This window comes from Gossypium hirsutum, chromosome A13 (genome assembly GCF_007990345.1).
Source record: "Gossypium hirsutum isolate 1008001.06 chromosome A13, Gossypium_hirsutum_v2.1, whole genome shotgun sequence".
Taxonomy (NCBI): domain Eukaryota; kingdom Viridiplantae; phylum Streptophyta; class Magnoliopsida; order Malvales; family Malvaceae; genus Gossypium; species Gossypium hirsutum.
In genome coordinates, this window is record NC_053436.1 from 19,498,467 (window position 1) to 19,510,398 (window position 11,932).

The 11,932-nt window shown below is 35.2% G+C and overlaps 1 non-coding gene across 1 annotated transcript; it reads left to right on the top strand.

The window, feature by feature from the left end:
• The first annotated feature begins 5,381 nt into the window (after positions 1 to 5,381).
• On the top strand, positions 5,382 to 5,488 carry LOC121212941 (small nucleolar RNA R71). Its single transcript, XR_005908312.1, has one exon. It is a non-coding gene; the product is annotated as a small nucleolar RNA R71 (small nucleolar RNA).
• Positions 5,489 to 11,932: the final 6,444 nt, after the last annotated feature.

Sequence of the window (11,932 nt, forward strand, 5' to 3'; positions counted from 1 at the left end):
AGAATTGAGAAAAATGGCTAGGAACGGGAATGATCCTGGTCTCAGATATCCAAATGGTCAAAATGTTAATCCTCATATTCGTAGGGTGGTACTGGATTGAATGATAATTGAATGTTCAGGGCACTAATCCTCATGTCCGTAGGGTTTTAAGAGCATGTTGTGCCAATTTTGGATAACCTGAATCCAAGGATAGTCAGGCCACAAATACAAGCTCAACAGTTTGAACTAATACTGGTAATGTTTCAGATGTTACAAGCAATAAGACAGTTTAGAAGACTACCCACTGAAGATCCAAGATTGCATTTGTGACTTTTCTTAGAAGTATGTGACTCGTTTAGGCAACAAGGTGTTCTTGAATATGCCTTGAAACTTAAATTGTTTTCGTATTCCTTAAAAGACCGACCAAGAGCATGGTTGAACGCTTTGTAATTGTGAACAATGGCATCATGGAATAACCTTTTCCAGAGGTTATTGTTACAGTATAACTCGCCAAACATGAATGCCAAGCTAAGAAATGACATCACATCTTTTTTATAATTAAAGGATAAAAAATGCTATATGAAGCTTGGGAACGATTTAAAGATTAATTCAAAAATGTATGATGCATGGATTTCAGCACTAGACTCAAATGGAAATGTTCTATAATGGGTTAAATGCATATAAGGAATGGTAGTCGATGCATCTACCAATGGTACATTGTTGAATATATCTTACAACAAAGCATATGAGATTTTGGAAAAGATTGCCAACAATGACTATCAGTACCCTACCACAAAATTTGGGGGGACAAAGAGAGCTGTTGGTACCATGGAGCTCAACGCAATTACTTCATTGACAGCCCAGGTATATTTTTTAGCTAATATGATTAAAACAATGAAAAATCCCACTTTTGTCCATGAGATGAAATCAGCCAAGCTATCATGCATTTATTGTGGTGAAGATCATATGTTTAATGAATGCCCATCAAACCCAAAATTGGTATACTGGGTATTTTAACTGAAATAATAATCTTTATTCCAACACTTACAATCCGAGGTGGAAGCAGCATCCAAATTTTAGTTGGAGTAATCAAGGTGCAAGGAGTTATCACATTGTTGCAAGACAAAATATCCACAATGCACCACTCAGTTATAATCATCCTATGCCAAGGTAGAATGCTCAACAATGTTAGGTATTATCTTTTAATTCTATTTAATCTTTGTTGAAGAAGTATATGGCCAAAAATGATGTTATGATTTAGAGTCAGGCTGCATCTTTTTGAGTTTTTCAAAATCAAATGGGCCAAATAGTGAACGCTCTAAATTCAAGGCCACAATGAGCATTGCCAAGTGATACTGAAAATTCGAGAACCCAATGGATGGAATAGTGTAAATTCATCACTCTTAGAAGTAAGACTCCGTTGGATGAAGTTGTTCAAGATGCCACGAAAAAGGAAGACAAATCCAGCCATAACTAGGAAAAGATCCCAGAACCTACTGAATGGCAGACACAACCTGAAAAGGGTACCTAAAGAAATGTTGTGACAAAATCAATTCATGTTGCCAACAAAAATGCTACAGCAAAACAGTATCAGCAACCTAAAGGACAACCACATTTACTTTTTCCTTAACGATTCTAGAATGCTAAATAGGATATTCAGTTTAAAAGGTTTTTAGATGTTTTGAAGTAACTCTACATTGACATGCTGTTAGTGGAAGCTTTGGAGCAGATGCCAAATTATGTGAAATTTATGAAAGAAATATTGTCAAAAAAAATACAGATTGGGAGAATTTGATACTATTTCTCTCACTGAAGGGTGCACAATAATAAATTACCTCTAAAGCTGAAGGATCCAAGAAGTTTCACTATCCCTTGTTCAACTAGAAATCATTATGTTGGTAAACCATTATGTGATTTAGGAGCAAGTATAAATCTAATGCCTATGTATATTTTTAGGAAGCTAAGAATTGGGAAAGTAAGATATACTATGGTGACTTTGCAATTAGTTGATCGATCCTACACCCATCCAGAAGGTAAAATTGAGGATGTACAGGTAAGAGTGGATAAATTTATCTTTCCTGCAAATTTCCTTAGTTTAGAATTTGAAGTTGATCAAAATATGCTAATTATTTTTGGAAGACCTTTTCTTGCTATAGGTAGAAATCTAATTAATGTACAAACAAGTGAACTGGCCATGAGGGTAAATGTTCAATAGGTTACTTTTAATGTTTTTGATGCTTGTACAGAAGAAAATGAAGAATGCCACGCTGTTGGTTTAATAGAAACAGTAATAGAGGAAGAAATCACCAAACTTTGCCACGGCAATTCTGATAGTAATGAAGACTCATTAGAAAAGGTTGATGAAGTAAGTTTAGAAGAATTCGGTGAATTCATGGAAGCCAAATAGACATTGGAGAGACTAAGGAAAAAATTTGACTCTTTGGATTTATTGAGTCATTCGTTCAAGTCTCCTAAACCTTTTACAGAGGAACCTCCTACATTGGAGTTGAAACCTCTGCTACAACATTTAAAACATGAATACTTAGGAGATAACAACACCTTGTCGGTTGTGATTTCTACGGAATTAAAATTCGAACAAGAGGTCAAGTTGTTGGAAGCCGTACAATAATTCAAGAAGGCATCAGGATGGACCCTTACTGATATAAAATGAATTAGTCCTTCATTTTGCATACATAAAATATTGTTAGAGGATTGCTTCAGCAAGTCTATTGAGCGGTGGAGAAGATTGAATCTGATAATGAAAGAAGTTGTCAAGAAAGAGATTATCAAGTGCCTTGATGCTAGCATTATTTACCCAATTTCAGAGAGCTCATGGGTAAGCCCTGTACAACGTATCTCCAAGAAAGAAGTTGTCACAGTGGTTAGCAATGACAATAATGAGCTCATACCAACTCGCACGGTCATAGGATGGAGAGTGTGCATGGATTATTGGAAGCTTAACAAGGAAACTAGGAATGACCATTTTCCTTTTCCATTTATTGATCAGATGTTGGACAGGTTAGCAGGGAATGCTTTCGACTATTTCTTGGACGATTATTAAGGGTATAATCAAATTTTCATAGCCCCAATGACAAAGAGAAGACAACTTTCACGTTTCCATATGGTACATTTACGTTTAGACGAATGCCATTCAATTATGTAATGTCTCAACAACTTTTTTGCATTGTATCATGGCCATATTCTCATATATGGTGGAGAAATTCCTTGAAGTTTTCATTGATGATTTCTCAGTATTTGGAAATGATTTTAAAGATTATTTGAAAAATATGGAATTGGTTCTGTGCCGCTGTGAAAAACAAATCTTGTCTTGAACTGGGAAAAATGTCACTTCATGGTCTGTGAAGGAATTGCCTTAGGGAATAGGATATCACAGTGAGGAATTGAAGGAGACAGAGCAAAACTTGAATTCATAGAAAAATTTTCACCTCCCGCCAGTGTCTAGAGTGTTAGAAGTTTTCTAGGTCATGCGAGATTTTATAGAAGATTCATTATTTTTTGAAGATATCTAAACTCTTATGCATACTACTGGAGCAAAATAGACCCCCTCAATTTTGATGAACACTACCTGGTTTCTTTTGATGAATTAAATAAAAAATTAATAGCTACAACAATTGTAGTAGCTCCAAAATGGACCTTGCCGTTCAAACTCATGTGCGATGCTAGTGACTATGTCGTGGGAGCAATGTTGAGGTAGAAGAGAGACAAAATGCCACACGCAATATATTATGCTAGCAAAACTCTGATGGATGCACAGCTTAATTATACCACCACAGAAAAAAGAGTTGTTAGTTGTGGTGTTCGCGTTGGATAAATTTTGTCCTTGTCTAGTGGGTACTAAGGTCACATTTACAAAGATCATTCTGTTATTAAGTACTTGGTGCGTAAGAAACATGCCAAGCTGAGATTGATTAGAAAGGTATTGTTACTACAAGAGTTTGACGTGGAAATTTGATATCGAAAGGGGACTGAAAAACAAGTGGCTGATCATTTGTCAAGGTTAGAATCGGGTAATAAAGATGGCAATAATAACTTTATTAAAGAAGATTTTCCAAACGAACAATTGTTATCTACCAAGGCATTACCTTGGTATGTCAATATAGTGAATTTATTGGTGAGTGGTGTGATGTCGCCTGCATTCCTTCAACTTTAGAGGTAGTTTGTCTTGAAGATATGCACTGCATTCCTTGATCAGGGTTATCGTCTCAAATTCTCCAAGTCTTCGTTTCTTGGACAGGATATACTTCATGAATTTGATGTAATTCGGTATTTGTTCAAGAGCTTCTACCAACGAAATGTTGATATGAAGTTGCTTCAATACGTCTAGGAACTTTTTGAACTAGACTTCCTGCTTTAGCTTTTGAAGTCTTTGAGGGTAGGGTGGTGGAAGATTCTTTACTTGAACTAGTTAATTCATCTTCTGTGGCAATTCTGCATCTAACGAAGTTGTTAGTTTATAAGAATTAACTAGTTCAGAAGTTACCTTATAATATTTTGTAGATTCTGGTTCAGGTGGAATTGGAATTTCAAAACTCAGTTGAACTTCCACTGAGTCTTGAGCATCAGCTAGCTCCTTTTCAACTTCAACAGTTTTGGGCTCTAATGTCGTTCCGCGCCTCAACGTCAATGCTTTACAATGCTCCTTCCCCAGATTTCTTGGATTCTCCGTATCACAAGGCAAAGCACATTGCGGACGATTTTTGAGTTCAGTGGCACATTCACCCACTTGATTCTCCAAATTCCTTAAAGTGGCATCATTCTTTGCCATATACACTTTCAATAAGTTCTCTAAACTATTGAAAGGTTCAGCTTGAGTTGGTTTCTGAACTTGTTGGGTAAAAACAGGTGGTTGGGTCGGTCTAGGTTGGGCATAAGTGTTACTAGTTCTGCCCCCTTAGTTACTCTAGGAAAGGTTAGGGTGGTTTCGCCAAGATGGATTATAAAAATTGGATTGCAGTCATTGCCTTCCTCGTCTCTGGTTCTGATTACCTATGTAATACACGGATTCTAGGTTTGATGGACATTCTTTGAAAAAATGTCCTTTCCCACAATAAACACGGGCTATATTTTCAAAGTGGTTAGGTGGCTGAGATGCAAAACTATTAAACCTATTAGTAGCAAAATTTTTAAGGATGGAGGAAATCGAAGATACCTCAGATGCAAGTGAAGTGAGAGCGTCTAGCTCATGTATTCCAGTGACTCATCTTCCTAATGCTACTCGGTTGGTTGGCCATTGATAATTTTTTCTAACAATCCTCTCAATGATTTCATAAGCCTTGTTATAAGACTTAGAAAGGAGAGCACCATTAGTAGAAGTGTCCACTACCATCCTCGTGTGAGCATTGAGACCGTTATAAAATGTCTCAAGTTGGATGCAATGAGGGATTCCGTGATGAGGGCACTTCCATAATAATTCTTTGTACCTTTCTCGTGCCTTATACAAAGACTCATCATCCATTTGTTGGAAAGCAATGATCTTGTTCCCCAACTTAGCATTCTTCCTAGGCGAGAAATACTTCATGAGGAATCTTTTTGCTAATTCTTGCCATGTGGAAATGGAATTTGGTTGCAATGAGTTCAACCATGCTCGAGCTCTATCCCTTAGGGAATATAGGAACAGCTTTAATCGTAGCACATCTTCAGGTACTCCGGCTAACTTGAAAGAATAGCTCACCTCCATAAACAGACTTAAGTGAAGATGAGGATCTTCAGTAGGCATTCCATTGAATTGGCCCACTGTCTGAAGCATTTGGAACATGACTGACTTCAGCTTGAATTGTTGTGCCTCAATTTTAGCTCTCCTAATACCCAGATTAAGATCATGAAATACTGGCATGGCATACTGTCTTAGAGCTCTATCCCTTTTTTCTAACAAGGATTCTTATTTAAAAATGAACCCTATATGAGGGATGACCAGTCTATATCATCAATAGTAGAGCAGCATGGGTGGGGTATTTTCTATTTACACCCAAAGGATATTTTGGGCTGAGTAGTTAGGGAGTTTTATGCCCATGTGAACTCCCCTGATTCTCCTTTCATATATGTGCGGGCACTTCTATACCATTTTTTGAGGACCATATAAATGCCCAATATGACCTTAGAGAGGTACAACATGAACATACTAAGTTTACGGATAAATTCACAATTGAGGGTTTGACACAAGTTTTGAAGGATTTATGTGTCGAGGCACACAATGGATTGTCTCTAGTTAGGAATGCTACACTGTTGAAATAACTTCACAATACCATCCACGCACAATACCATCGTTTCTAAGGAAAGGATAACATCATTTCTTGAAAAGTCGGCTTATGCCATCCACGTACAATGCCACCGTTGGAACGACGGAAATATGCAAGTCTACACATCGTAACGAGTAATAAAGTGACATGTAAATGTCGAGTTATCATACCCACAGGGACTGTGAAAAGAATTATTTATGAATGTAATTGAAAACACTTTGGTGAAGAAAATTATTTTGATTTTGAGGAAGTGATTAAAAACTAAAGTTTAACTAAATAAAATAAAAATAAAAGTTCCAGTGTAAGATTTCAAAAGAATATTTTAATCAAGATTACATAATTGTGTTAGATTAATTACATTTCTTAACTTAGAATTACTAAACTCATGTTCATGTTATTACGAATAAATTCACGGCAACTCGATAAATTTTAACTACTGCTTATACGTACCTATTAAATTAACTAATCTCTTAGACATTTTCCAATGCCAATTCAAAAAATTAATCAATCTTCATAAGCACATAAAAGATTGAGTGAGGTAACAATGTATTCCTACCTTGAAACAGTTTAATCACAGTAATCTTACAAGTTATGCAAGGCTAATGCACTGTCTAATACCGTCGCTAATTTAACCCTCAGCTACTTTAGAAGATTAAACATGTACTGATTAAGTATTGTGTCAATTAATTACAATTTCAACACGATTAAATAATTAATTCATTAGTTACCTTACAGTTATAATGCAAAAATAACTTAATCATGATTTTACTTAATCAAACAATTTATCAAGACCTATAACAACACAAACATAATTTTAACAACTTAAGCGGACAAAATGCAATCAACCTAACATGAATTAAATCTAAATCATATTAATTAAATTAAACATATCAACATAAAAAGTATTCATAAACATATTCATAACAACAACAATAAAAATTAAAGGATAGGGAACTAGAATCAAATCTAGAGTTTCTCCAAAGCTTGACTAGTTTGCTCCGCTCCTTCTTCGCTTGTTCTTGTTGAACCGAGGCTTCTACGAGCACTTGAATGCTGGTACCAATGGTGGTTGAAGGGCTCTTTTCCAAGAGAGGAAATCGAAAAGGGAATGGAAGGGAAAAACAAGAAAAAGGAAAGGTTTTGAAGAGAGAGTGAGAGAGAAGTGAAGAATGAAAGGATGAGAGGTGTGAGAGGTATGTTTGAAATGAGCACCAAAGGGGTATTTATAGGTTGGATAGGTTGCTAAAAATATCAAAAAAACAACAGCCATAGACTCCCCCATGGCCGGCCACACATGTGGCAAGTTTGAAGTTTCAAAGTTGCTAAATTTAGCTAGGGGCAAATTTACAAAGGCTTGATAAGTCGGGTTTGAATGAGATTTCAATGAAGCTTCAAGGGTTATTTTGCAAGACAAAAAAAAAGCTAAATAAGCTGATTGGGTCAGCATGTTAGACTGTTTTGGGCAGCCCAGTTGCTCAATTGGATCGCTTTTCATAATTTAATTAATTATTATTTAACCTAAAATAAATTGTATTAAAATTAAAATTGATTATATTATGGATTAATATTCATAACTTTGACTGTCACAGGCTGAAAAATTAATTTTCCTCGATGCTTCAAAATCGTTTCTCGATTTTGTGCTTCCAGCATTATTTGTCGTGCCAATTTTCACCCTTTGTACGAATCTGTCGAAAATAAATCAAAATTAATCCAAATTTATTATAAAATTAATTAAAATTCAACTTGTTCATAATTTAAGTACAATTTAATTATTTTATAATTATTATATTTTTTTAAAAGAATTACTACGAAATTGCATGAATTTGAGTTAAAATAGGCATGAAAAAGTGTGTGTATTTTTGTGTTTCCAAGAAAAGGATGATATTGTTGCATTCTATTATAAAAGGAAGAACAATTAATTGGGAAGGGTCATTTTTCAATAAGTCCATCGTTGTGCTAGAAAAATGCTTGAAGTTTAAATTTTCCTTCTCTCATCACTGCATTATGCAAGACTACTAATGTTCCGTTTACTGATGCTGAGGATATTACCCTTAATATGGGTTTACTAACAAGGGAAATTTTTTCCAAGCACCGAGGCATTGATACTACCTCGAAAACTCAACAAAGTCAAGTTTCTACTGCTACGCGTATTCCCACAGCAACACCATCAGTCACTCAGTGCTCATTTGATCAGCAAATATTGAAATCCTTAAAGTAGCTAGAGCAAAGGATGTCCTCATTTGAAAGCCAACAGTACCAACTAGCTAAAGAGTTGGTCTAGGCTAAAAAGCAGAAGGCTCAGTATTGGTCATATGTGAGGGATAAGGATTTGGCAGTTAAGCGATCTTTGCAAAAGAATTTTTTGAAACCAATGCTAGAATTCCCTATCATTCCCAAGGTTTTGCTCCCATCAGCTAGGACTGAAGCAAACTAGCTCCAACTATTGTTGGAGCTGACTCAGTAAATGAAGAGACCAATGCTGATATTGGACAAGCTATTGAGGAAAACAAGAAGTCAACATCTATTGAGCCTTGGAAGCATAAAGAAGGAAGAAAGGAAGGACAGAATGACCCTACTACTGCTACAACTCCTGCCACTACAAAAGGTAAAACTCCTTTACCACCATCTCCACTAGCCTCTATGACTACATAAGATCGTGCAATTGATCAGTTAATCGATGATCTCATGGAGGCTGATAAGAAAGGCGAAGATGAAAACTGTAACACCCCTTACCCGTACCCGACGCCGGGACAGAGTTCAAGGTGTTACTAGACTTAAACATTCACAAACATGCAAAACCAGGCCATAAAATTTCATTTAAATTAAAAACATTCAATCACATGCATAATGTCCCTTACACGAGCTACCAAGGCTCTAAACATGAATTAAAGGCGGTTTGGGACTAAATCAAGAACTTTAAAAAGTTTTGGGGAAGCTTAGAAAAATTTTCCTGAAACAAGGTCACACGCCCGTGTGGACACAGGGACACGCCCATGTGTCTCCAACACGCCCGTGTGCTAGGCCGTGTCCTCCACATGGTTGAGACACATGGCCATGTCTCTGCCTGTGTGACTAGTACTTGGCTATTTTCCAAGCCTTTTGTTACTATTAATCCCTCACATCTTTACACACATCAAAGATATATATCATTGCATCATTTTAATGATTTAACATACTTCACTAAGGTATATTCTTACCTTTAACATGCTATCATTCACTTATTACACATACTCATATAATATCAAATCTAGACACAACAATTCTATATTCATTGACCTTATCATTTGATGATCACTTTTACTAAACTTTCATAACCATCAATTTATCAAGTAGCTTCAATCAAAATCAAGTATTCATGTTCAAACATTATCAACTTATTTTCATATTATACATTTACCACGTGGCTATGACCATTTCGATCGGTCAAGAAGCACCCATCATGCATATATGTCATAATACCAACCATACATATCCCACAAGCATAAACACATCATCGCATCACAAGCATTAGAACTTATCATGGATAATTAGGCTTACAAGCCACAATCATTACAAGCCACATCTCATGGCTATATACAATGAATTAATATAAGCCAATACATATGGCTAATCATAACAGCATCTATCATAAAACTAAGTCCCTATACATGCCATTCACTTGAAGACACTAAGATTCATCAATGCTCCAAAGAAGGTAGCTTGATAGTGTGAGGTTGCCTCCGACGATCTCCAACCCTGAGCTAACATGTCAACACTAAAGAAATGAAAAAGAGGGAGAAAGCTTAAAGCTTAGTATGTCCATATGAAATAATAAGCAAATTATCAACATGATTCCATGGAAATATAATCATAATTACATTTTTACTTATTTTCTGGTCATACTATTTTCTCGAGTCATAGATACTAAATTATTTATATCTGGAGCTACAGAACTCCAAATTAAGATCTGTAAATTTTCCCTAAAACTAAACTCATATATCTTTTTATCATAAAATTTCTAGAATTTTTTGTATATCCAATAAGTACAGTTTATTCTTTAAAATCACCTCTATTTCGCTGTTCGATAGTTACAACCCCTCTGCACTAAAAATTAATTATCTCTTCATACAAGATTTTGATAATGTTTCCATTTGTTTCTTTCAAAAATAGACTCAATAAGAATTTTAAGAATATAAATTATAACCTATAATTATTTTTTTAAAAATTTTTATTGATTTTTCCAAGTCAAAACGGGGGATTTTGGAATCATTCTAACCCTGTCTCACAAAAATTAAAATATCTCATAATATGAAATTCTTTTGCTTACACCATTTCCTTTATATGAAAATAGACTCAATAAGCTTTCAAAGCTGCACAATTGTTGTTGTTCACAACTATTTTATTACAAATTTCACTCTTACATAATTTCACTTACTCCATTCATCTTATCGAAAGTTTGCTCAACTATTGAGTACATTGCTCATAAATTTCCACAAACATATATCTGCACTTATCCATCACATGGACATGTTCACATGTGTTTTCACTTAGTCGATTTCTGGTTGAACTCATCGGAATAATAATAGATACACGGTTGCCTACACATATTACCACCCTTGTAACTGAAGCTATCTGGTACGCATAGCTGCACTTAGTACTACACATGCGACCAACAATCTGGTACATGTAGTAGCCTGCACTTAGTATTACACACGTGACCTGACCATCTGATACATGTAGTAGCCTGCACTTACTATTACACAAGTGATCGGAACTATCGGCTACGCATAGTAGCCTGCACCTAGTACAACGCGTGCGACCTAACCATCTGGTACACGTAGTAGTCTGCACTTAGTACTACACAGGTGACCTAAAACCATTTTAAACACACAGTAGCCTGTACATAGTACTACACATGTGGTCTCACAACGGATCATTCATATCTTTTCTATTCCGAAGGTCCAACTGGGAAATTCCTCACTTTTTAACATTTTTCCAATTCATCCATAATCAATTTCAATTCATAATTTACATCAAGTGATCACTCAATATGCAACCACATCTCATATAATAACAAAATATTATAACATAAATAAAAACGATATATTATTTACATACAAACTTACCTTCCTTTTCACTCTTTCACTAGTTATCCAACTTAATAAAACATCATGTTATATCAAACTCTCAATATATTCAGCTATCGTATAGCAAGCCATCAATAATTGAACCATCCAACATTTTAGGTGCTACTAGTCATATATCATTGTTCTTACAATTTTTATATACCATTCTTTCATCACTTTTCAATATATTAAATCATGTCATTCGTGCATTCATAATATAGAATTTTCAATTCAAATATAGCATTGCAATATTATTGACACACAAACTTACCTCAACACCAAAATAGCAAAAAGGAATCTAACCGTCAATTTTTCATTTTTCACCCGATCTAGGTCCAATCCTCATTTTCATTGATCTATAATATCACATTAAGTCCAATTATTAGTCACATTATTTAATGTGATACAAAACTCACATTTTGGCCAAATCACGTTTTTACCCCTAAACTTTGTCAAAATTGCACTTTTACCCCTAGGCTCGTAAAGTGATTTTTATTCAATTTTCTCACTCTATAAGCCTAGACGAACCATTTTCATAACTATAGCAGCCCCTAATTTCCACTAAATCACACTTTTATGACAAATTTTGTA